Here is a 23,892-nt window from a genome sequence, read left to right on the forward strand (position 1 = left end):
GATAGTATTGTGCAATAATTCCCTCATTCAGTTGGATCACCTTTCTTTGGAATTGGCAAAAATATGATCTCTTCCAGTCAGTTGGCCAGGTAGCTGTCTTCCAAACTTCTTGGCATAGACGAGTGAGCACTTCCAGCCCTGCATCCATTTGTTGAAACATTTCAATTGATATTCCATCAATTCCTGGAGGCTTGCTTTTTGCCAATGCCTTCAGTGCAGCTCTAACTTCTTCCTTCAGTACCGTCGGTTTCTGATCATATGCTACCTCCTGAAATGGTTGAATGTCAACCAATTCTTTTTGGTCTAATGACTCTATATTGCTTCCATCTTCTTTTGATGCTTTCTGTGTCGTTTAATATTTTCCCTGTAGAATCCTTCACTATTGCTACTCGAGGCTTGAATTTTTTCTTCAGTTCTTTCAGCTCGAGGAATGCCGAGCACGTTCTTCCCTTTTCGTTTTCTATCTCCAGCTCTTTGCACATGTCATTATAATACTTTGCTTTGTCTTTTCAAGCAGCCCTTTGAAATCTTGTGTTCAGCTCCTTTACTTTATCATGTCTCCTTTTGCTTTGGCTACTCGACCTTCAAAAGCAAGTTTCAGAGTCTCTTCTGACATCCATTTTGGTCTTTTCTTTCTTCCCTGTTTTTGTAATGACCTTTTGCTGTCTTCATGTATGATGTCCTTGATGTCATTCCATAACTTGTCTGATCTTCGGTCATTAGTGTTCAAAGCATCAAATCTATTCTTGATACGGTCTCTAGATTCAGGTGGGATATACTCAAGGTCATACTTTGGCTGTCGTGGACTTGTTCTAATTTTCTTCAGTTTCCACTTGAACTTGCATATGAGCAATTTATGGTCTGTTTGGCAGTTAGCGCCTGGCCTTGTTCTGACTGATGATATTGAGCTTCTCTATTGTTTCTTTCCACAGATGTAGTCAATTTGATTCCTGTGTATTCCATCTGGCGAGGTCCATGTGTATAGTCACCATTTACATTGTTGAAAAAAGGTATTTGCAATGAATAAGTCATTGGTCTTGCAAAATTCTATCATGCGATCTCTGACATTGTTTCTATCACTAAGGCCACATTTTCCAACTACTGATCCTTCTTCTTTGTTTCCAACTTTGGCATTCCAATCACCAGTAATTAGTGCATCCTGATTGCATGTTGGATCAATTTAAAGCTGCAGAAGTTGGTAAAAACCTTGAATTTCTTCATCTTTGACCTTAGTTTTGGTGCATAAATTTGAATAATAGTCATATTAACTGGTCTTCCCCGTAGGTGTATAGATATTATCCTATCACTGACAACATTGTACTTCAGGGTATATCTTGAAATGTTCTTTTTGACAATGAATGCAACGCCATTCCTCTTCAATTTTTCATTCCCGGCATAGTAGACCACATGATTGTCCAATTCAAAGTGGCCAATACCAGTCCATTTCAACTCACTACTGCCTAGAATATCGATGTTTATTCGTTCCATTTCATTTTTGACGATTTCCAATTTTCCTGGATTCATAGTTTGTACATTCCAGGTTCCAATTATTAATGGATGTTTCCAGCCTTTTCAGTCATGCTGCATTAGCTTGACTCCATCTGTGTCATAAAGGTTGACTCTTGCTTTGAGGAGGCAGCTCTTCCCCATTTGTATTTTGAGTGCCTTTCAACCTGGGGGAAAATCTGGTGGCGTAGTGGTTAACAGCTATGGCTGCTAACCAAAAGATCGGCAGTTCAAATCCACCAGGTGCTCCATGGGAACCCTGTGAGGCAGTTTTACTCTGTCCTATAGGGTCACTATGAGTCAGAATTGACTTGATGGCAACAGGTTTGGTTTTTTGTTTTGTTCCAACCTGGCAGGCTCATCTGCCGGCACTATATCAGACCATGTTCCACAGGTATTCATAAGGTTTCCACTGGCTAATTCTTTTCAGAAATAGACCACAGTGTCCTTCTTCCTAGTCTGTCTTCATCTGGAAGCTTAGCTGAAAACTGTCTGCCATGGGTGACCCTGCTGGTATTTAAATACTGGTGGCATAGCGTCCAGCATCATAGTAACATGAAAGTCCCCACAGTACGACAAACTGACAGACTTGTGGGGGCATGTATGTAATAAAGTTATAATTTTGCAATATAATATATTTTCAGTTTACAATACAATCTCAAGCCATGGTATTTTAAATCACCTCAAATGCATGTGAAAGCTGGACAATGAATGAGGAAGACCAAAGAATAGATGTGTTTGAATTATGCTGTTGGCAAAGAATATTGAATATACCATGGACTTGCAGAAGAATGAACAAGTCTGTCTTGGAAGAAATACAGCCAGAATGCATCTTAGAGGAAGGATGGTGAGACTTTGTCTCTCGTACTTTGGACATATTATCAGGAGGGACTAGTCCCTGGAGGAAGACATCACGCTTGGTAAGGTAGAGGGTTAGTGAAAAAGAGGAAGACCCTCAATGAGATGGATTGACTCAGTGACTGCAACAATGGGCTCAAACAAGCAATAATTGTGAGGACAGCACAGGATTGGGCAGTGTTGTGTTCCGTTGTACATAGGATCGCTAAGAGTTAGAACCTATTTGACAGCATCTAACAACAACAGCGTGGATTGAATTGTGTCTGTGGAAAAGATATATGGAAATTCTAACCCCTACTACCTTTGAAAGTAACCTGCTTTGGAAATCAGGTCTTTGAAGATGTTATCAGTTAATGTGAGATCTTACTGGAGTAGGGTGGGTCCTAATCCAATCTGAATGTTGTCCTTATAAAAGAGTAGAACACATACACAGAGGCTGACAGAAGGGAAACAGCCATGTGCCTTTGAAGTTGTGCTCCATCTGCAAGCCAAGGAACACCGGGACGGGACTACTAGAAACCAAGAGAGACAAGTTTCCCTAGAGCCTTTGGAGAGACCAGGGCCCTGCTGACATTCTGAATTCAGACTACTAGCCTTCAGAACTGTGAGACAATACATTTCTGTTCTTATAAGCCACCGAAGTTTGTGGTATTTTGTTACTGCAGACCTAGGAAACTAACATATTTCTCTTAGGTATTTGTAGACAATTTTTTCGAAACTTCAATACCTTGATATCTTCCTTGTATTTCTCTTCCTCCTTTCTGATATTTTGAAGAGTCTTGTCATAATAAAGTCCCCTTTCTATTAAAAATAACCTTGTCTCTTCACATTTTCCATGACAGCCATGCTTTTATTGTGATCTCTAATTAGAAGATCCTCTCTACATTTTTATTTCATCCTACTTCCACATAAGCTTCAAAATTGATGTTAAATTTTCTCACTCAACATGCTCCATGAACATTTTGGGCCAACATTATTTCTTTCTTGTGTTTGTCTAGTTCTTATTATGTGTGAAGAATATTTTGGCCTTTAATTATACTCTGTCTTATTTCATGTGTGTATATTCTGTCTTCTCTATAAGATGTCAAGGTCCTTCAGCAGGGCCATCCTAGATTCTACAGGAAGATTCTTTCTTGTCTTTCTCAGTTTCTGGTAGCCCCACCCATTCCTTTGCATGCAGGTGCGTGTTTATGTGGCTCACCCCCTCTCTCTATCTCTGTCGCTTCTCTTTTATAAGGACACCACTCAGATTGAATTAGGATCCACCCTACTTAGTATGACCTTATGTCAACTTAACTGATAATATCATCAAAGAGCCTATTTCCAAACAAGATCATGTTCACAGGTACCAGGAGTTAAAACTTTAGCATTTCTTTTTGGGGGACACAGTTCAATTCATAAAAATATGTTTAATGTTTACTTTTCCTGCTAAAAGTGACAACATAGTACTGAGACCATAACAGTGATAACACAGGAGAGCAAGAATCTATGTATCGTCTTAGGTATTCTTTGCCCTATAATTTTTTGAATAACATTTTCCAGTTGCAAAGAGACAGGCACAAATCCTGCTCCCAACTCCGTGGAAGAGATTGTTAGGAGGACTGTCAAACTCTTTTTTTTGAGAAATTTACATTAAGTTTTGTTCATCTTATCAGGGCTTCTCATAACAACCAGGAAAACATGTCTTATCTCCTTAATTGGTGTTGTGTGACTTTAGTGGTGGGCACAACGAAAAGACTCTCTGGCCTCATTATGATTATTTATCCAGACAAAGTACACATTGCTTTCCCTTGTAAAGTGCCTGTAATTTGATGAGTGCTGGGCATGGTTGGTAAACACTATCCAGCACTCCTAGTGCTATCCAAAAGAAATACAGGGTGCATTTGTTTTGCAAGACAGTAGTAATATCTGCTTTCAAACACAGGGTCAGCCATAGCATTAGTCAAGGGGACAACTGAGATGGAAGTGATAAGTAGGGCCCTGACAGCTCACACACGCTATTCCTTCAGACAGGGAGCTCACTCAGCCTTTCTGCTGTTTTGAGTCTTGCACCATCTGCTCAGGCCTGTTCACTGGATTCTACAAAGGACTTATGTTCTGTGACCTTTGCTTAGTTACCAAGTACTTCAGAAGACGGACTCAGAGCAAGTGTTGTGTGCTCATTACTTTCTTGAACATATATGACTAGGCAGACACCTACTGTTTCCAAATGTGAAGCTCTTCTGTTAACATAAACAACTGCAGGGTTGGACATGTGTTGGATTGTGCAGTATATACTTCGGTTTAAAGTTGGCATTGCATTGGTGCGGTAATGCTCAGAATCTATCCCTGTCATTTTTCTTGTCAATGGTCTACATTTAGAGTTATCTCTGAGAGGTTCTAAGACTTGTGCTGAAAATTCTGGAGATGGATTCTTTCCTTGAAGTTTGCCAAGATTCTCGTTGGTGCCAGACAAGGTGCATGACTTGCTGTCAAAGTTGGCTGCAAGGGTGTAGTGTTGAGAGGACGGACTTTGATGTCTGTGAAAAATGGGTTGAATTTCAGCTCTGCCACTGTGTGACTTTAATCAAGTTACTTAATCTCTCAGTACCTCAGTTTCTTTATCTTAAACTAAGAATCCTTACCATTTATATCCGTAGAGATGTTATGAGGATTACATGAGATAATGAGTATACACTGCTTCACGTAGTGCCTGGTACACAGTACGTACCTAATAAATAATAGGTACTATGATTACTGTTGTTCTTAAGCAGGACATTTTCAGTGTTTGGGCACAAAAATTATTCAAACCAATATAAAGCTCTTTTCATTTTTCTATTTGTAAGGCTTGAGAACTTCCCCCAAATTTAGAATATCTTACCTACACATTTGGAACTGGTCTCATTTACCTTGTGTATTTGACAACCACCTATGTTTCTCTAAATTCTATACATTCTTTCTCATTTCTCTTTGTGGTGCTAGATGAAATGGCATTATTAAGGAGTTTCTCAAAAGAATAGGTAAAAATAGAGAGGCTAAAAGTATTCATTCCAGATTTTTAGTGTGAAATTCTGAAACTGATAGAATATTTGTGGACATGAAATCATATAATCAATTAGTAACATGCTTTGAATAATGTCTCTTCATTTTATCCCCTTGCTGCCATCATCTCTGAACACATTTAATAACAGATGGCTTTAGGATGTTTTAGGCTATCAAACAGACTGGACCACATTCTGTTCCTGGAGGGCTGTTATCTATGTATAGGGGGTTCATGAAACAGAAGAGTAGAGTAATGCACGGTTACAAAATAATTTTATATTCTAGGCAAGATATGTAAGTCTTAATTTGTTTGCATTAATTAAATTAACTTTCTTCTAAGTAGACACATTTCAGTTGAAGGACTGGGCTATAGATCTTGCAAATGTGGTTTTTGTTATGCGCACCCAGGCTACTTTAGAAATGCTTCCATTTTAATGAAACAGGAGGGAAAAAAAAGAATTAGTGGCACTTGCATTCATTGTAAATCTTTCACATAGACTATGGAGTATGTGTATAAGCAGAAAGGTTAAAACTATTATATACATCAAACTTACTGATGTCACCCTGTTAAGAAAAAAAAAAAGCGGTTATTCTGGAAGTCACAGTTCCATGTGAACTATTGCTTCAAGAAGTCCTTTGGTTTTGAAGTGATGCCTAAACCTTTGCATCTTTATGAGGTTATATTTTTCTGATGGAATTTAAGAATATATTTAATATATGTATGTACACATGTCAAGGCAGACGGACATTTTGTATATGAATTTAATTAAGCAATAGGCCACTTTGGGACTTATTTTATAGAGCCATTTGTTTCATGCGAGTCCAACTGCCCAAGCTACTGTGCAATAATGGTCTCATAAAATTATTCTCTAGAGGGCCTTATTTCTACTATAATGTGCTTTTACTTAAAATTAGTTTAACAGCAACATTTTTCCCTGTATATCAACTCTTTACAAGTAGTAGCTATCAGAAAACCTAATTGTTAAAGAGGTTTTGGTTTTCTAAATTCACTATTGGGAATTGTTCATCCAAAGAAGAAAAAGAATGAAAAAAGAAGGGGAAAATTTTACATATTATATCAGTAGTAATCTTTGGATTTTCTTTTTGTATCTAGTTATCTTTTGAAATACTCTCATTTAAATCACTTTGAGGTATATTTGCCCTCTGCATGCACTTCTTATACATGTACTTGATCCCAGTTTAACCTTCTTAGAAACAATGCACGCTTTACAGTAAATTTTTCCCAGTATGTGCCAGAAGATAAGCTTTTCACTAGGGCCATAATAATTAATCGAGTCTTAATCCCAGATTTTAGTAAGCTTCCAATTTAGTAAGATGTATTAATAAAGACTTATGAAGTATATGCAATTTACAGCAGTGTGTACTAGATATATTTTCAGGCCATGAATTTTGGTATGCAAGAAATACAGCTTTCTTTTCTTTTTCTATGACTGAATTTACTTTCCATCTCAGAGAAAGATTCCCTTGGATCTTGGCAAGAGTGGCCCTTGCCCAAAGCCCCCTGCTTTAGAAGACCTTAATATCTTAAATACATATACAAACAAATTTAAAAAAACTCACAGGTTCTTCCATCACTTGGAATATAACACTCAACAATGGCACCCCTGTAATCCTAAACATCTGCTCTCCTGACTGACACCGTAACTAAACACGGTAACTCTTCTCTTCACCTCTTGCCAAATGTTCTTGAAACCAAAGGCCCTTGTTATTAGGTACCAACTCATAATGAACCCATGTGACAGAGTAGAACTGCCCTATAGGGTTTTCTGGGCTGCAACCTTTTTGAAAACAGATTGCCAGGTTTTTCTCCTGTGGAGCCCGTGTGTGGGTTTGAACTGCAAGCTTTTGGTTAGCAGCCAACCACTTAACTCTTTGACACTATGTCCAAATGCTGTGTAGGTTGTGGGCTGTGCCATTGATAACACTGGAGATGGTCACTGCTTCAGAGTGAGGGGAAGACTGAAGCAAGGAAAGTGCTTAGATAAAAGATAGATTTATTAACCTGTGAAATGCTCTTTCTCAAACAGCATGAGCTATTTCTTACAGATTCTTGCAAAATGTAGTATCATTTCTCAGTAGTGCTGAGCACCCATTTTATTGTTACTGTTTATGATCCAATTTGTGTTTCCAAAGGTACTCACAAACAGCAGGTGTTTACAATAGGTGGCATAGCTTAGACTATTTTGCAATATTAAATAATTAATATTTCTCTTAAATTTACATACCAGTAGGTTTGGTTAAGAACTACAGCGAGCTATGGCTGCTAGCCAAAAGTCTGGCAGTTCAAATCTATCAGCTACTCCTTGGAAACCCTATATGGCAGTTGTACTCTGTTCTATAGGGTTGCTATGAGTTAGAATCGACTCGACGGCAACAGATTTCTCAGGAGGTTTAGCCATAACTTGCATGAAGCATGATACTGATTCTCTGTATTGGCAACTAGATAGATATTAAATGCAAAAGTTTGATGAATAATATTTTTATAAAAATATTTTATTTCATAAGATTAAATTAAATTTTTAAGGATAAAAATACGTATTTATCTAAATAATCCTGCTTAAAACTTTTGTGTCCTTAATTGCCTTTCAAAAATTAATTTTGAATATTTAAGAAATAATTCTTGGATGAATGATATGAAAAATTGTTTTTTTACATTAAAATTCAATTGATTTTATTTTTTCAATATTTTAGATCACTGAGAACGAGTACAAGTTGAGATTGTGCTAGAAAGAGAAAATAGCACGTTAGAGCTCAGAAAAGTGAAAATGTTGAAATAAAAAGGAAATTAAAAAAATCTCAAAGAAAAATTCCTCACAGAGGTGGTCTGCTTACAATTTTAAAGTCTGGAAAGGATGTAAATAGGCAGACAACTGCTGTTGCTGATTCACATAAAATATATGAACAGGTCAAAGAGATAATGGGATCTGAAGAAGAGCCCCTGTGTGACCTTGGACAATCTGTTTAAACTTGCTGTGCCTCAGTTTTTCTTCTGTAAAATGAGGATAATAAAAGTGTCTACCTCATAGGGTTGTTGTGAGGATTAAGTAAGTTAATACATGTAAAGTTCTTGAAACAATGCCTGACCCATAGGGAGTGCAATAAAAGTTTTAGCAAGTACTTACTTTGGGAAGGATGATTGTGATGAGTAGTGATGGAAGGTACTAGATAAGAGGAAACGGATACATAGGAGGCTTTTTATTTTTTTATTTTTGTTTATGCCTTTTATTTGGTGATGTTTTGACTACACGTATAGGAAGGAGCTAATAAATTGTAAAGGTTGCCAATACAGGAAAATTGGATAAGGGTTGAATCAAGATCCTAGAGAAAGCAGGGATGGATGGAATATGAAGCACATATGAAAAAAATGCCTTGGAAAGGAGAAAAAAAATACTTCCTCTTTTGAGACGGGGATGAAAGTGATAGCGACAGTGAGAAAACAGATGTGTTTTCAGATACAGAGCTTTACTCCTCTCTGTAATGTGTGCTGAGATGGAGTCAGACAGAGTCTAGCCCCTGTCTTAATGGAGTAGATAAGAGAAAGGGAGCTACCCTGAACCACCTAAAAAAAATGATGAGTAATGTCCACGGCTTGTAGCATCACCAGTCTATGTAATTGTGTGATTTCACACAGCTGGGTCTTCAGAACTCTGGGTGGAGTAGCAGAGAATTCACGTTTGGATTTATTTAAGTCATAATTTTTCAGAATTAAGAGCTGGAGATATAAAGGTAAAGAAATTGAAGGCGCAGGCAAGAGGGTGGTAAAAGTGAAATGAACAGATCTAGGATGGATGGACAGGTAAGGAGACAAAGTTGGAAAGAAGGTAATGGGTAGGGAAAAAAGAGAAGGGTCCAGGGACTCAAGATAGTTTTAGGTTAAAAGGAGGGAAGGAATCAGCTTGTCAGACAGGGCATGTTGAGTGCATAGTTTCAGAGGTGGCAGCCCCAGCCACATCATGTAGCAGTTCTCACAGATGCTCTTTTCCAGACTTCTTAGAGAAGAACCATGCAAAAGAGTCACGGCTTCAGGTAGGAATCTTTTTTTCCCCAGAACAAAACAAAATAGAAACAGTAATTGGTTCTTCATTAATCATACCTATTAAGGCAAAAAATGAAGCTTTTATTTTAGGTGGCTGCATTTAATGTAAGTTTGAAGGAAATTGCTAATAGAAGGCACATGGCCAGTGCTTTATGTCGGAAATACCAAAAGAACAGAGGGTCTGATACTTAATGGAAGGGTTCTTCTTCTTCACTTTGGCTTGAATCATCAATACAGAAGCTGGGTGAAATGCTTTCCACCTGACAATATAACAACTTTCATTTGCAAACAAGCACTTTTATGAATGAGGAGCAACTTAATGCAGAAGTTGAAATCATGGACTCTGAAAAGAGACTGCTTTCAGAATTCTCTGTGCCTCAGTTTCCTCATCTGTAAAATAAGAATATTAATAAAATCTCCCTCATCTCACTGGGAGTCGAAAGTTGGAGGTTTAAGTCCACCCAGAGGTATCTTAGAAAAAACGTCTGACAATCTACTTCTGAAAAATTAGCCATTGAAAACACTATGGAGCACAGTTCTGCTCTGACACACATGGGGTCACCAGGAGTAGGAATCGATTCAATGGAAATTGGTTTGGTCCGGCATCTCACTGGCCTCTCTGTCCATAGCACCACAGGTGTACTTGGTATCTGCTTGGCCAACACTGTCTGATAAAATCTCTTCAGTTTTCTGGGCATTCTCTGTTGACTTCTTGGCATGATGACTTAAAAATTACTTCCTTGTATCGCACATCCCTCCAACTATTGTTGCATTTCTCTGTTCCCCTTTACATCTAATTTTCTAGAAGGAAAAACTAGAAACAATGACAATACTTTTTTTTGAATTGATACATTCTGAGGAGCAAAACTAAACTTAGGGTTGGGAAGGAAATAAAAGAAGTTCTTTTGTACATTTTGATCTTTATTCATGTGTGCACATTAATTTAATAAAATGTAATTTTAGTTTAAAAAAACAAAAGTTAAAAGCATGAACGAGTTTTTATTAAGGGTTACTTTGATGTCAGTTGCTTTTAGACATCTCAATAGAAATTTTTTATACACAACTTTGTTTTTTCATAACTCGTACAAGCTATTTGATTTTTCTGGTTCTTACTTTCCCTTATATAAAATAAATGTAGTCCTTTCTTTGGCATATTGTTGGGAGGTTTTGATATGCTTGTGTGAATGGTATAAAAGATATGCAAATAGAATACCTTCCCATTCTTGTTCCTCATTCCTCTGAATTGTGAAGCCAATCAACTGTAGCTCCCTTTTTTGTTCATATGGGTTTATTATTGAAAATACTGAAAGATTGCCTTTCATACAGCATATCATGTGCTCTTCCTGGAAAATGCTAAAGGAGTGTAGCAGTGCAATATATATTTTAGATTAGATTTGACTGTAAATACCAGTCTGCTAGATTTTTCACACAGTTTTGCAGAGCTCTTCTTTGTTCAGAATGGCTGATGTTTCAGAATACATTTGAAAGAAGACAAAAAAAATCACATCTTCTGCAAATGAGGCCCGTGGTGGTGTCTATCAGGCTTGCCAGTTTTATTCTAGCCAAGATGTCAGCGTGAAAAAGAGAAGGCTTCAGGAGGGAATGATTCTCAGAGTTACTCGTGTATGCTAGCCCCTCTCTCCACCATTTTTCATGTTACTTTCAGGTTGGAGCAATTTCATCCTGAGCAATGAGAAAGTAGAAATCTCATTTTTTCCCCCCTATGCCTCTGGCAGGAGACTATGAGCATTCTTCTTTGCTGCTTTTGTACTTTGGATTTCTGTCTATCAGAGTCTTGTGAGAGCAGATTAGAAGGACTTTGCTTTCTATACTTCTAGTTCTGGTGTTAGATGTGCAGATCTTCCTTAAAAATGTCATCAAAATATCCTCTTGTAGTATATGAGTAAATTATAATTTGATTATCATTACCCTACAGAAGCAATGAGTTCTGTTTATACTTTATTAAGCAGGTTAGTTGGTCAGAAACATCCCTTAACCAAGACAGAGTTAGGTAAGTCTGCTTTTATTAATAAATATACTCTGAAAATAAGATCTCCAAAAGAGAAATTCACAGAGCCTTAAATACAATTCTCACAGGTAAATGTGAACACTTCTCTTCTGTATTCCCATCTGGTTCACTTGACCTTGTTGCAATCCCTCTCTGGACTTTCTTGAAATCCTTAGGTTGAAGGATTCAAACACATTAAATGCCTAACGGTTATTCTTTTTAAGGATGTAGGAAAGGACCCGAAGCTGATGACTCAAAGAGTTTTGACAATTTTGAAGTTTTATTTTCATGATTTCATGAATCCCCTGGTGACCTGTGCTATCCTCATGTATTCTTACTACCTTAGGAAGGTGGTTAATAACCCCTATTTGTTACAGAAGTTTTGTTTGGGAATTTTTTCTTTGTATTTCATCAGCTCAACTAATTCCAATCTACCTCTGACAATGTAGTTCTTTTACTTATCACCTAGGTTTTCAGAACTATTTTTATTACCCCCCCACCTCTTTTTTTTTTTTTTAACCAGGCGGGGCTTGATTGTAGGCAAGGAATTGTGAAGTCAACCACACAAGCCTCTACACCAACTTTGACTACAAGCCTCTTTAAAATATGCCTAGTTTGGAAAAGCTGACTATTATACCAATAGCTGTAGAAAACCAGGAATGCTTTAAGAACCTTGTAAATACATCAACTTAATAATAACTACGAAGCTGTTCTGGGACTATTTTAGGATAGTTGCAATATTCATTACCCTTCTTTTGAAAACATCAAACTCTAAAACAACAGCATAATGGTTTTACAACAATTTGTTTCTAGGATTCAATGGTGAGGGCTCTTCTGTCCTTGAGCATGTTTGGAAATAATTCCTTTTAAGCATTAGATATATGCCCATATTAAAATATCACACAAATGAAAGAAAATCTATTTCTTATTAGAGCAAGAGTGGCAATAAAAATACCATCTTTATGTGACTATCAAATAAAAGAGAGTACTGTTTGAGTATGCATTTTGTATTTTTTTTTTGAGTCTCAAATTACTAAACGTGTTATGAAAAAGTTAATAATTCACCATTTTAATGACTAAATTTTGATAAAGTTACAGCATTAAGGAAATACTGAATGTAGTAATTTTGAGAAACAAAGTAAAACGAAACAGAACGCAAAAAACAATGTGCATATTATAGGTATGAGGATTTCGCATGTTTTAGATTTCCCAGATAAATAACAGACATTTGAAAATGATTTTCATGCATATCCTATACCATATGCAACATGGTTATCCTAATTTTATTGTGCTACTTTTCTAAGGGAAGTGAGGTTTTTTGTGTCCACTCCTTCCTCTTTGACCTTGGTGATTTGCTGTAAAGGCATTTGGAACTGCTCCTATGTGACAGGAAAAATACCTGATTTGGCAAGTGTGCACTTTATGAAATGTGATGTGGCATCAGTCATCATTAACCCAAATATCCCCATCACATGCAGGGCCTGACCCCATCACATCTGGTTTCCTGTTTGAAAATCCTTCACTTTGTGGAGGTTTTGCTGATAACAATGCTCAGAATGATCTCTAGGCAATGGAAACTGACAGAAGATGAATTATCTGTCACTCAGGAGGATGCCCTGACCATGGAAACAATCAAGTACAGCTGTCCATTGTTATTATTTTTTCCCCTTGGCTTTCTTTATTTCTTGGATTAGTTTCCAGCTCAGCATCTGCTTTAAGAGCCTCTTGAAAATCTCGGGAGAAAATATGAAGGGCAGAATTACCACTAAAATTGTTCTCAGCTGATGGCAGATACAATCTTTTTTCTCTTTGTTGCCCAAATAATATTTTGAAATTTTAAATTTTATATTTTAAATTTTCCAAAAGATCACTTAAAAATATACGTGTGTTTGTTAGCTATTAAAGATATGAATAGATGATAAGCTTGTGGTTAGAAATGACAAGTTTTATTCTCCCCCTGAAAAGCCTAGGTTAATTAGTGAAGAGTAACTGAACATGGTTACATTTTAGATACAAAATATTTTATTATCATTCAGAATACAGCAAAAGTGCTATTTTAATTGTGTGTCTCATTCTTTTGCTCACTAAATATCTATTCTAGGCTGTTTTACAAATAAATTGTTATATCTGAGCACTGCTACCTCTTCATCATGAACATACAGAACAGCATCACAAGAACCAGGTAACAGAAAACCACACATCCCTTTCTGGTAATTCAAGATGTTTCAGGCATCTTCTAAATAACCTCTGATGTGGAACTTGAAGGGGAAAGAGTTTGGTGATGGATAAGAGCATCAAACCAATAGATGATTGTACAACTTCATTTGTACATTAGCAAGGAAGACTATTTGAAAATTTAAATCACTAGGCAAAGATTGAAGAGTCGTGGAAAGGCCAAGGAATTTTTGAAGTGCTAAGAGAATTGTAGTGGGAAGAATTTTGTTAAAGAAAAAATTATGTCTGGATTAGGGTTGTAAACTCAGTTACCAATATGGGCCAGGCAGATATCACCAATTAATTAAATAAGACATGGACAAGCTTTGTTGCTTTACTATTAAAAAAAGAAGGAAAGAAAAAAAGAAAAAGAAAGAAAGAAAACCTAACTGGGTAAATGTGACAGTAAATGGCAATTGATATTGGGCCTTGGTATCAGAGAAATAATTAGGAAAAGTGAGGACTATTAGAAATGGGGAGTCCGTGGCTCTCTACAAAGGGCATTTGCTTTTATATTTCAGCAGATTGGTGCCATGTGGGTATGTGTGCTGAGGGCTACCAGATTTTATAATTTTTAAAATAAAGCCAAGTATCTGAATTTTATTTGCAAACTCCAAATTTTCAGTTTTGGAGTAATTTTTTTAAGCACTGTGACACTTAGTGGAAGCATATCAACGGGTAACATTTGCCAACCAGTTTGATCCCATGGTTTAGAGGGTGGGTTGATTTCTGGGGAATTCGCCTCACAGATGTTAAAGAGATATAAGCAAAAAGAAAAGAAAAGAAGGTAAAAAGAAATATAGCCAGAAAAAAATACACTTCTTTTATTTAACTTAAATTGTCTACGTGATTTACCGTATTTTTACGCAAATAGCATGTGCCTTCTACATTTGTTTGCCAATTGCCCCCTCCTCCTATGAAATAATTTCATAGACACCACTATGCTAATTTTTTTACATGTTTCTGTAAAAAAAATTAGTATAGCATGCTTCAGAAAATACCTTGCACGGAGGAAGTGGTTGGCAAAAAAACCTAGAAGGTGCACGTTATTTGTAAAAATACAGTATGCCAGTGTTAATGATGATTTGTTCATTTTAATCTCTGGGAGCTTAGAAAATGGAATGTGATTTATATGTACTGACATATCAGATGTGAGTAATGGTGGAGTCTACAGCCCTCTACATTTTCCAGGGAATGTTGAAGATGTTTTTCTTTGATAATCTCGAATTCACATTTATTAGTTGCTTACAGTGTGCCTACACACTGTGCTAAACATGCAGGATGCAAGTTTTCGTATAATACTCAGATACTGTCGTTGTCAGCAATTTGTGGATGAGGAAACTGAAGCTTGCCTAAATTTGTAACAAGTTAATGATAATTAAAATTTGAGTCAGGTCCATCTGATTCCAGAGCTTGAGCTCTTAATTATGAAACTATCACTAATCATTAGTCCTATAATTGTATCTAACCAGTTGCCCTTGAGTCGATTTTAACTCTTGGCAACCCCACGTGTTTCCGAGTACAACTGTGCTCCATAGAGTTTTCAAGGATGTGATCTTTCAGAAGCAGATCACCAGGAGTTTGTTCCAAGGCACCTTTGGGTGGGTACGAACCACCAATCTTTTGGTTTGTAGCTGAGCACCTAACCATTTATACTGCCCAGGGACTCTATAATTATATCTAAAAGCAAAACCAAACCAAACCCATTGCCACTGAGTTGATTTCTATTCATAGCGACCTTATCAGACAGAGTAGAACTTCCCCACAGGGTTTCCAAGGAACGGCTGGTGGATTCAAACTACCGATATTTTGGTTAGTAGCCAAGCTCTTAACCACTGTGCCACTAGGGCTCCTAATTGTATCTAGAGATAGGTAAATCAAGAGTTTTGAACCCCTTTTTATAGATGAGAAAACTTAGCCACAGATACTTTAAGACTTGGCAAAACTCAGCGTGTTATTTAGTAATAGAGCTTTGATGCAGACCTCTTGATTCTTGCTCCTGTACTCTTGCACCTGTACCCTGAAGTTCATCCAGGGAGTTAATTTCATCTTAACATAATTCTCTAGCCATAGATGCTTTCCTGTCACATATCAGTTTAATTATCCTTTATTTGTGAGCATAATCTAAATAAAATCAACTTAATCTTATATAAGATAAATGTATCCAAAACAAGAAGTGCACTGATATGTGCTATGCATAATGAATGAATGTTCTTGATGCTTAGGATAACAACTAATGGTGCATCTCCTGTCTGCCAGCAATTAGAAAGCCAGGCACTCATCCAAATATGCAGATGTTTAGCCCTGTGCAGGCAACACCTCTGAATGACTAACACAATTTTCACTTTGAATTGCATTCTTTAGTGCCAGACAGTGGCAAAGTATCAGGTAAATAAATGTATGACTTTTAGAAGAGCTCCTTCAATCTTGACCAATAGTACCCTATGTTGAGTGGGGGGAAATTATACTTCATGGTTTTGCTTATTAATCTTTTATTGTGCTTATGTAAATTTTAATTGGGCCTTTTGAATTTTCTAGTTTTCTTCCAGTGAACATTGATTAATATTCACAATTCTGTTTACCATATGAAGTTTAAATGATCTCAAGAATAACAAAACTTTTTAGAGGTGTATGTTTGTTATTCTTTTTCCTATTCAATCCAGTCAGGAATCATAAAATATTTAATGTAACATTTGAAGTCAGAGGTTTGTAGAATTGTCTCTTGAAATAGGATGGAATCTATCAAACAAAGCATTTTATTTGGAGTCTTGCTTCCTAAATGTTTACAGTAAAAATAGAGAGACGGCTTTATTGTAGTTTTGCTAAATTCATTAGGCCTTCTATTCAGTCTGTTAATTGTCTCCTCCTGTTGTGTGGTCCTAATGAAAAGAATCCATTTTTAACCAGCACCCTCCATTGTGGCCTTGACGTTACCACGGAAATGAAATAGCTTGTTCTGACATTGTCTGCTGTACATATTTACAGCACATTAGGTAATACCTGGGCATTAAAATCTTTCAATACAATAGGTTTTTATTTTCAAAGAACAACAGCAACACTATTTTTCCTTCACATTAGTTTCTTGCCATTACGGTGGATGAGCATGCAAGCAATAATTACCAGCGATGGTGGTAGGTTGGCAGCTAGATTAGATTTTCATTTAAGAAAATGCATATATAATAAGGGGAAAAGTACTAGAATCAGCACACCATAAAAACACACATTTTATGTTAGTCTATTTTTATTTAATCATAAACTTACATTGTCATTATTCTAGAAGGTGTCTCAAATATTGATAGATGGATAGATAGATAGATATAGATGCAGTTATATTTCTATTCAATACTGGCACAGTGGTTAAGAGCTCGGCTGCTAACAGAAAGGTTGGCAGTTTGAATCCACCAGCTGCTCCTTGGAAACCCTATGGGGCAGTTCTATTCTGTTCTATAGGGTCTCTATGAGTTGGAATCTACTCAACGGCAATGAGTTTGATTTTTTTTTTTAAAGTATCAGCAGGAGCCCCAGTGGCATAGTGGTTAAAGCACTCGGCTGCTAACAAAAAACCAGTGATTCAAACCCATGAGCTGTTCCATGGGAGAAAGATGTGGCATTCTGCTATCGTAAAGATTTACAGTCTTGGAAACTTCTACTCTGTCCTATAGGGTTGCTATGAGTCTGAATTGAGTGGACTACAGTGGGTTTGGTTTTGGGTTTTATTAAGTATCAAAAGCTATAGTAATAGCTGAGGATACCAAGATGAATAAGATATATTCCCTGACCTCAGGGAACTCCTATTCTAGAATATCAAATGATATAATTTGAGTAAAAATGTATAGTAAATATCTTCCAACTTGGGTAAACCTAGGAGCTATAAGTTCATAGCACATTTATATTTGTGTGAAAGTTACAAAGATAAACTGTCAAAGATCATCTTTTTATTTTCTAATATAATTTCTTAGGTGCTTTCATGTCATGGCTAGGTAAGCCATAATCCTTGCCATCCAGACCACTGTCTGTCCTTTTTGGTTCAAATTCTCCAGTTCATTTGAAGCACATGACTATAGCACCCACTACATTTTTGGGGCACTCACCTTCTAACCTCCGAGTTATTTCGTCTCATTCCCTGGAGATTTTAGCAATAGATTTCACTATGTCTGTTATATTTCTAGTATCTTAAACATCCATTTAAAAACTTTGTCTAAAACCCCAGACTCTCATTTCTTGACTGTCTTATCACCAATGACTATGTCCTCCACTTCTTCTCAATCATCCACCCCTAGTCATATCTAGACTTGCCATTACCAATAACTGCAATTTTCCCAAGATCTTGATTTCAGAAATTTCACTCTGACCCTCAAATATTTCAGGCCCACTTATTTTATCATCTATTCTTTTATCCCCCTACAACAATTCTTTCAAGTCAGTAGTACCTCTGACCTTACCACTTTTTTAAGCCTATCAGTATAATCTCTCATATCTTCATTTCCCTTCTTATCCAGATAGCATTGCATGGTTAATTATTATGGCAGTCCCTTGAATTCAATTCCATTACCCTTCTTTGTTCCATATTGCTTAGTAAAATTCCAACACTAAGTACAAGCTCCTTTCAGCCATATCTGCATCTAAACAGCTGAACACAGCTGGGGAAAAACACGTATGTCTTACTTTAAAATCATGATCACAAACCGCATGTAGAGCCTCAGGACTGCCTGGCTAACTTACTCCATTTCTCTAATCGGTTTACTCTTTCAGAAGGTTATTTCACATCTTCTCTTTCTTCAGTTTCAACATACCTTTCATCTTCCTACTCTGAGTTGTTGACCTACTTCCTATATCACTGAGAAAACAAAGCAATCAGGAGATCTTCTCACCATGAAACCTGCCAGCTAATAAACCTGGACACATATTTATTGCCTATCTATCTTTGACCATGGATAAACTCTACATTTGTGTACTAGATTTCATTCCTTCTGACTTATTCAGTAAAATCAATCTTCCAATTTTCCTCCTTCCCTTTTTCCTTTAGGTGCTTTTGCTGTATAACAAATCACTGTAAAACTTGATGTCTTAAAATAACATTTTATTATCTATTATGGGTTCTGTGTGTCAGGAGTTCAGGAAGAGATAAGTCGAATGGCTCTGGCCTAATGTCCCTCATGTGGTTGCAGTTAAATTATGGCTGAAGCTGGAACAGAGGGAAGAGGAGATGTGGAGATGCTGGGGGCTAACTGAATGTTTCTCTCACTTCCTATAGTCTCAGAGCATCTCCGTGTACTATCTCTACACGGGTTGCTACAGGCTACCTCACAGCACAGTAGCTTCAGGGCAATCAGACTGCTTGCATAGCAGTTTAGGGCTACAGTGGGATTGTTCTAGTGATCAGGGAGTAGCTTTTATTGCTTGTTCTGTTGTAGCTTCAGAACAGCAAGGTCCCTCGCACAACATCTATTTTCTGATCCTTTTAATCGTAGATCAGTCACAAGCTTCACAGATTCAAGGGGAGATGACATAACCCCCAACTTTTGATAAGAGGAGTGTCAAAGTCACATTGTAAAATAGCATGTGGATGGGAAATATTGTTGTAGTCATCTTTGGAAAATAACATCTGCCTCATATATTAAGAGATATTTTCTTTGTTACTGAATCATTCCCATCAATATACAATTTTACCGCAAAAGCACTCATTATAAAAGAAAAATAAGTTTCACTAGGTCCCCATATTCCCTGCTAGTGCAACCTTTTCTCTATAATTCTGTTTAATGCAGAATTTCTCAAAACAGTTTTCCCTTCCTCGTCTTCTATTTAATCCTTTATTTTAATCAGACATCATCTCTTTCACTCCACTAAAATCCTCTTGTCAAGGTCATTCATTTTTCAAGTCCAGTGATTAACTCTCATTCTTACTTTGTGGTTTAATAGCATTTTATATAATTGATCACTCCCTCCTTCTGAGAACACCTTTGTATGGTTTTTCAAGCTCCACAGTCTCCTGGTTTTCCTCTCTCTTTTCTGGAAATTTCTATTCAATCTCCTTTGTTTTTCTGATCTATACATGTTAGATGCACTAAAGGTCTGTCCTCAGCCCCCTTCTAGTTCTCACCTACACTCATTCATTAGATTAATCTCCTCCAGTCATCTGGCTTTAAATCACATCTGTTAGTGATGACCTCCCGATTTTCAGCTGTAGCCTCACATTCTCCCTGATAGACTTGAATATCTAATTGCCTACTTAAATCTCCACTTGGTTGTCCAAATAAGCATATCAAATTTAATATATCCAAAATACATTTCTATCTTTTCTCTTCTCACCATCTCCATACCTGCCAAACATGATCATTTCTCATTTCAGAAAATGGCACCACCATTTACCCAGGTGATTATGCCAAACATCTAGGAATATAAGTTCTCTCTGTTCCTCATCCTCCGAGTTCTATTCATTCAAAATCCTTTTAGTTACACTTTCAAAAATAGATCTAGACATTATCAAATTTTCACTATCTCCACCCAGAAATTCAAGCTGGATTCAGAAGAGGACTTGGAACAAGGGATATCATTGCTGATGTCAGATGAGTCATGGCCAAAAGCAGAGAATACTAGAAAGATGTTTACCTGTGTTTTATTGACTATGCAAAAGTATTCAACTGTGTGGATCATAATAAATTACGGAAAACACTGAGAAGAATGTGAATTATAAAACACTTAATTGTGCTCATGAGGAACCTGTGCATAGATCAAGAGGCAGTCATTGGAACAGAACAAGGGGATATCGCATGGTTTACAGTCAAGAAAGGTGTGGGTCATGGTTGTATCCTTTCACCATATTTATTCGATCTGTATGCAGAGCAAATAATCTGAAAAGCTGGGGTATGTGAAGAAGAACTGGGCATCAGGACTGGAGGGAGACTCATTAGCAACCTGTGATATGCAGATGACACAGCCTTGCTCTCCGAAAGTGAAGAGGACTTAAAACACTTACTGATGACAAAGACCAGAACCTTCACTATGAATTGCACCTCAACATAAAGAAAACAAAAATCCTCACAACTGGACCAATAAGCAACATCATGATAATAAACGGAGAAAAGATTGAAGTTGTCAAGGATTTCATTTTACTTGGATCCACAATCAATGCCCATGAAAGCAGCAGTCAAGAAATCAAATGATGCATTGCATTGGGCAAATCTGCTGCAAAAGATCTCTTTAAAGTATTAAAAAGCAAAGACGTCACCTTGAAGACTAAGGTGGTCCTGACCCAAGCCATGGTGTTTTCAATCGCCTCATATACATGTGAAAGCTGGACAATGAGTAAGACTGAAGAATAATTGATGCCTTTGAATTATGGTGCTGGTGAAGAATATTGAATATACAATGAACTGACAGATGAACAAACAAATTTGTCTTGGAAGAAGTACAGCCAGAATGCTACTAGAAGTGAGGATGGTGAGACTTGTGTTACCTACTTTGGACGTGTTATCAGGAGGGATCAGTCCCTGGAGAAGGACATCACATTTGGCAAAGAGGTCATCGAAAAATAGGAAGGCCCTTAATAAGATGGATTGATGCAGTGGCTTCAACAATGGGCTCAAACATAGCAATGATTGTGAGGATAGCACAGGATCAGGCAGTGTTTAGTTCTGTTGTACTTTGGGTCGCTATGAGTTGCATCTGACTTAAGGGCACCTAATACCATCATCAACAGCTAATTAAGGAACGCTGGTGGTGAAAAGGAGCCCTGGTGGCCCTGTGGTTAGGCATTCAGCTGGCAATCAAAAGGTCGGCAGTTCATATCCACCAGCCGCTCCTTGGAAACCCGATGGTATTCTGTCCTATAGGGTCACTATGTGTCAGAATCAACTGGACGCAACGGGTTTGTTTGTTTTTTTTGTTGGCAATAATGTTAAGCATTTGGTCGCTAACCAAAAGTTTGGCAGTTCAAACCTAGTGGCTCTGTGGGAGAAAAGAGCTGGTGATCTGCCCCTAAAAAGATTACAGCCTAAGAAACATTATGTGGCAGCTCTACTCTGTCTTACAGGGTCACTGTGAGTCAAAATTTACTTCATGGCACACAACAACAACAATGGCTAATTATGTCGAGCATCTTTTTATGTACTTGTTGGTCATTTGTATATCTTTAGTGAAATGTCTATTCAAGTCCTTGCCCATTTTTTGATTGGGTTGTTTGTCTTTTTATTATTAAGTTGTAGGAGTTCTTTATATATTTTGGATATTAAAACCTTATCTGATATAGGGCCCTTAAAATTTTTCTCTTGGAGAATATATTTTTAATATGGATATAAGAAGCTGGGAAAAGAAGAGTCCGGGAAAAGTTACTCAGCTCCTATAGAAACTCTGGGCCAAAATTAGAGAGCCATGTTGTGTTCCTGTCTTAATTTACCAAATTACAATTTTTTTTTAATTTTCTTTTTATTGTGTGCTTTAAGTGAAAGTTTACAATTCAAGTTAGTCTCTCATACAAAAAGTTATACATACATTATTTTGTGACCCCACTTGCTCTCCCTGTACTGTGACAGCACACTCTTCCTTTCCACCCCAGATTTCCCACGTCCATTCAACCAGCTCCTGACCTCTCTGTCTTCTCATCTTGCCTCTGGACAAGAGCTGCTCCTTTAATCTCATGTATCTACTTGAGCTAAGAAGCACACTCTTCATGCATATCATTTTATGTCCCATAGTCCAGTCTTTGTCTGAAGAGTTAGCCTCGGGAATTGTTTTAGTTTTGGGCTAACAGAGAGCCTGGGGGCCATGTCTTCCAGGGTCTTTCCAGTCTCAATCAGACCATTAAGTCCGGTCTTTTTAGAAGAATTTGAGTTCTGCTCCCCAGTTTTCTCCTGCTCCATCATGGACTCTCTGTTGTGTTTCCTGTCAGGGCGGTCATTGGTGGTAGCCAGGCACCATCTAGTTCTGGTCTCGGGGTGATGAAGTTTCTGGTTTATGTGGCTCTTTCTGTCTCTTGGGCTAATACTTTCCTTGCATCCATGATGTTCTTCATTCTCCTTTACTCCAGGTGGGTTGGGACCAATTGATGCCAAATTACAATTTAAAGAAAAAAAAGTCATTGTGTTTTCATTTTTATTCCTTGAAACTTGTCATATAATGCCCTGCAGTGCTCTCCCTGTTTCTTTTCTTTAGAAAAAGAAATATCTGGACATAATACTTTCTGTATGACAGACATTTTGATAAGGATATAAAAACGAAGGAGGTAGTCCCTGTCTGAGGGAATTTCACAGTTTAGTTAGAGAGACCAAAAAATTGTAAAATACAATATGATACAATATGATATACCTTCTTATATACGTGTCAAGAGGGAAATATTGGAGAGAGAGGAGCTATATGTAACTATGGCTGGTTGAGGAGGGAGGTTTATAATAATTTCCAGATTTTTTCTTTTTTTGAAAATAGTTGTAAGGTTAAGAAAATTGTTTTATGTCAAGTATGTATAAGGGGGTTAGACTGTTTTTACCATGATGTGTCTTCCTGAATCTGGAGAAACTACTAAGGAACTCAAGGTTGGAATTGATTGTATTTATCAGGACAAATGGCTTATATAGACTTTGTTAACATTTTAGTCTGAAGCATTACAATCTTTTTCTATGTATGTGTGTTATAAAATGCATATCATACTGTATATATTGTTTCATAATCTGCCTTTTCACTAAGCTATCATAAACATAACTGCACGTCAAAACATATGTATCTTTCCTACAGTAATCAGGTTTCATCTATAGAACCTTTGATCAAAACATTCAATAATTGTAGCTGGTCATCATCCAGTTCTTCTGCTCTCATGGCAAAGGAAGTAGTTGTTTATGGAGGCAACCAGACATGCACTTGATTTCCTCCTCCGATTCCTGATTCTCCTTCCTCTGTTCCTTCTGGTGAATGGAGGCCAATTGTACCTTGAATGGGTTTACTAGCTTTTAAGACCCCCCCCGCCCCGTAACTATGAAACAAGCTAGGAGGTAGAACAGAGGTACTGAAAAACAATATTATACCAATTGATTGGGATGCATCTTGAAATAGTGACCCTAAACCTCCAAATTAAGAAAACAAATCCTGTGAGATTTTTTTCTAATTCTCAATGGAATCTAGACTTTCTGGAGCCATTGAGGCTGGATGAGACCCTGAAACTATTGCCCTGAGATAATCTTTAAACTTTAAACCTTAAACCAAAACTATCCCCTGGAGTCTTCTTGAACCAAAAATAGCT

Source organism: Trichechus manatus, unplaced genomic scaffold (assembly GCF_000243295.1).
Source record: "Trichechus manatus latirostris isolate Lorelei unplaced genomic scaffold, TriManLat1.0 scaffold00108, whole genome shotgun sequence".
Lineage (NCBI taxonomy): Eukaryota > Metazoa > Chordata > Mammalia > Sirenia > Trichechidae > Trichechus > Trichechus manatus.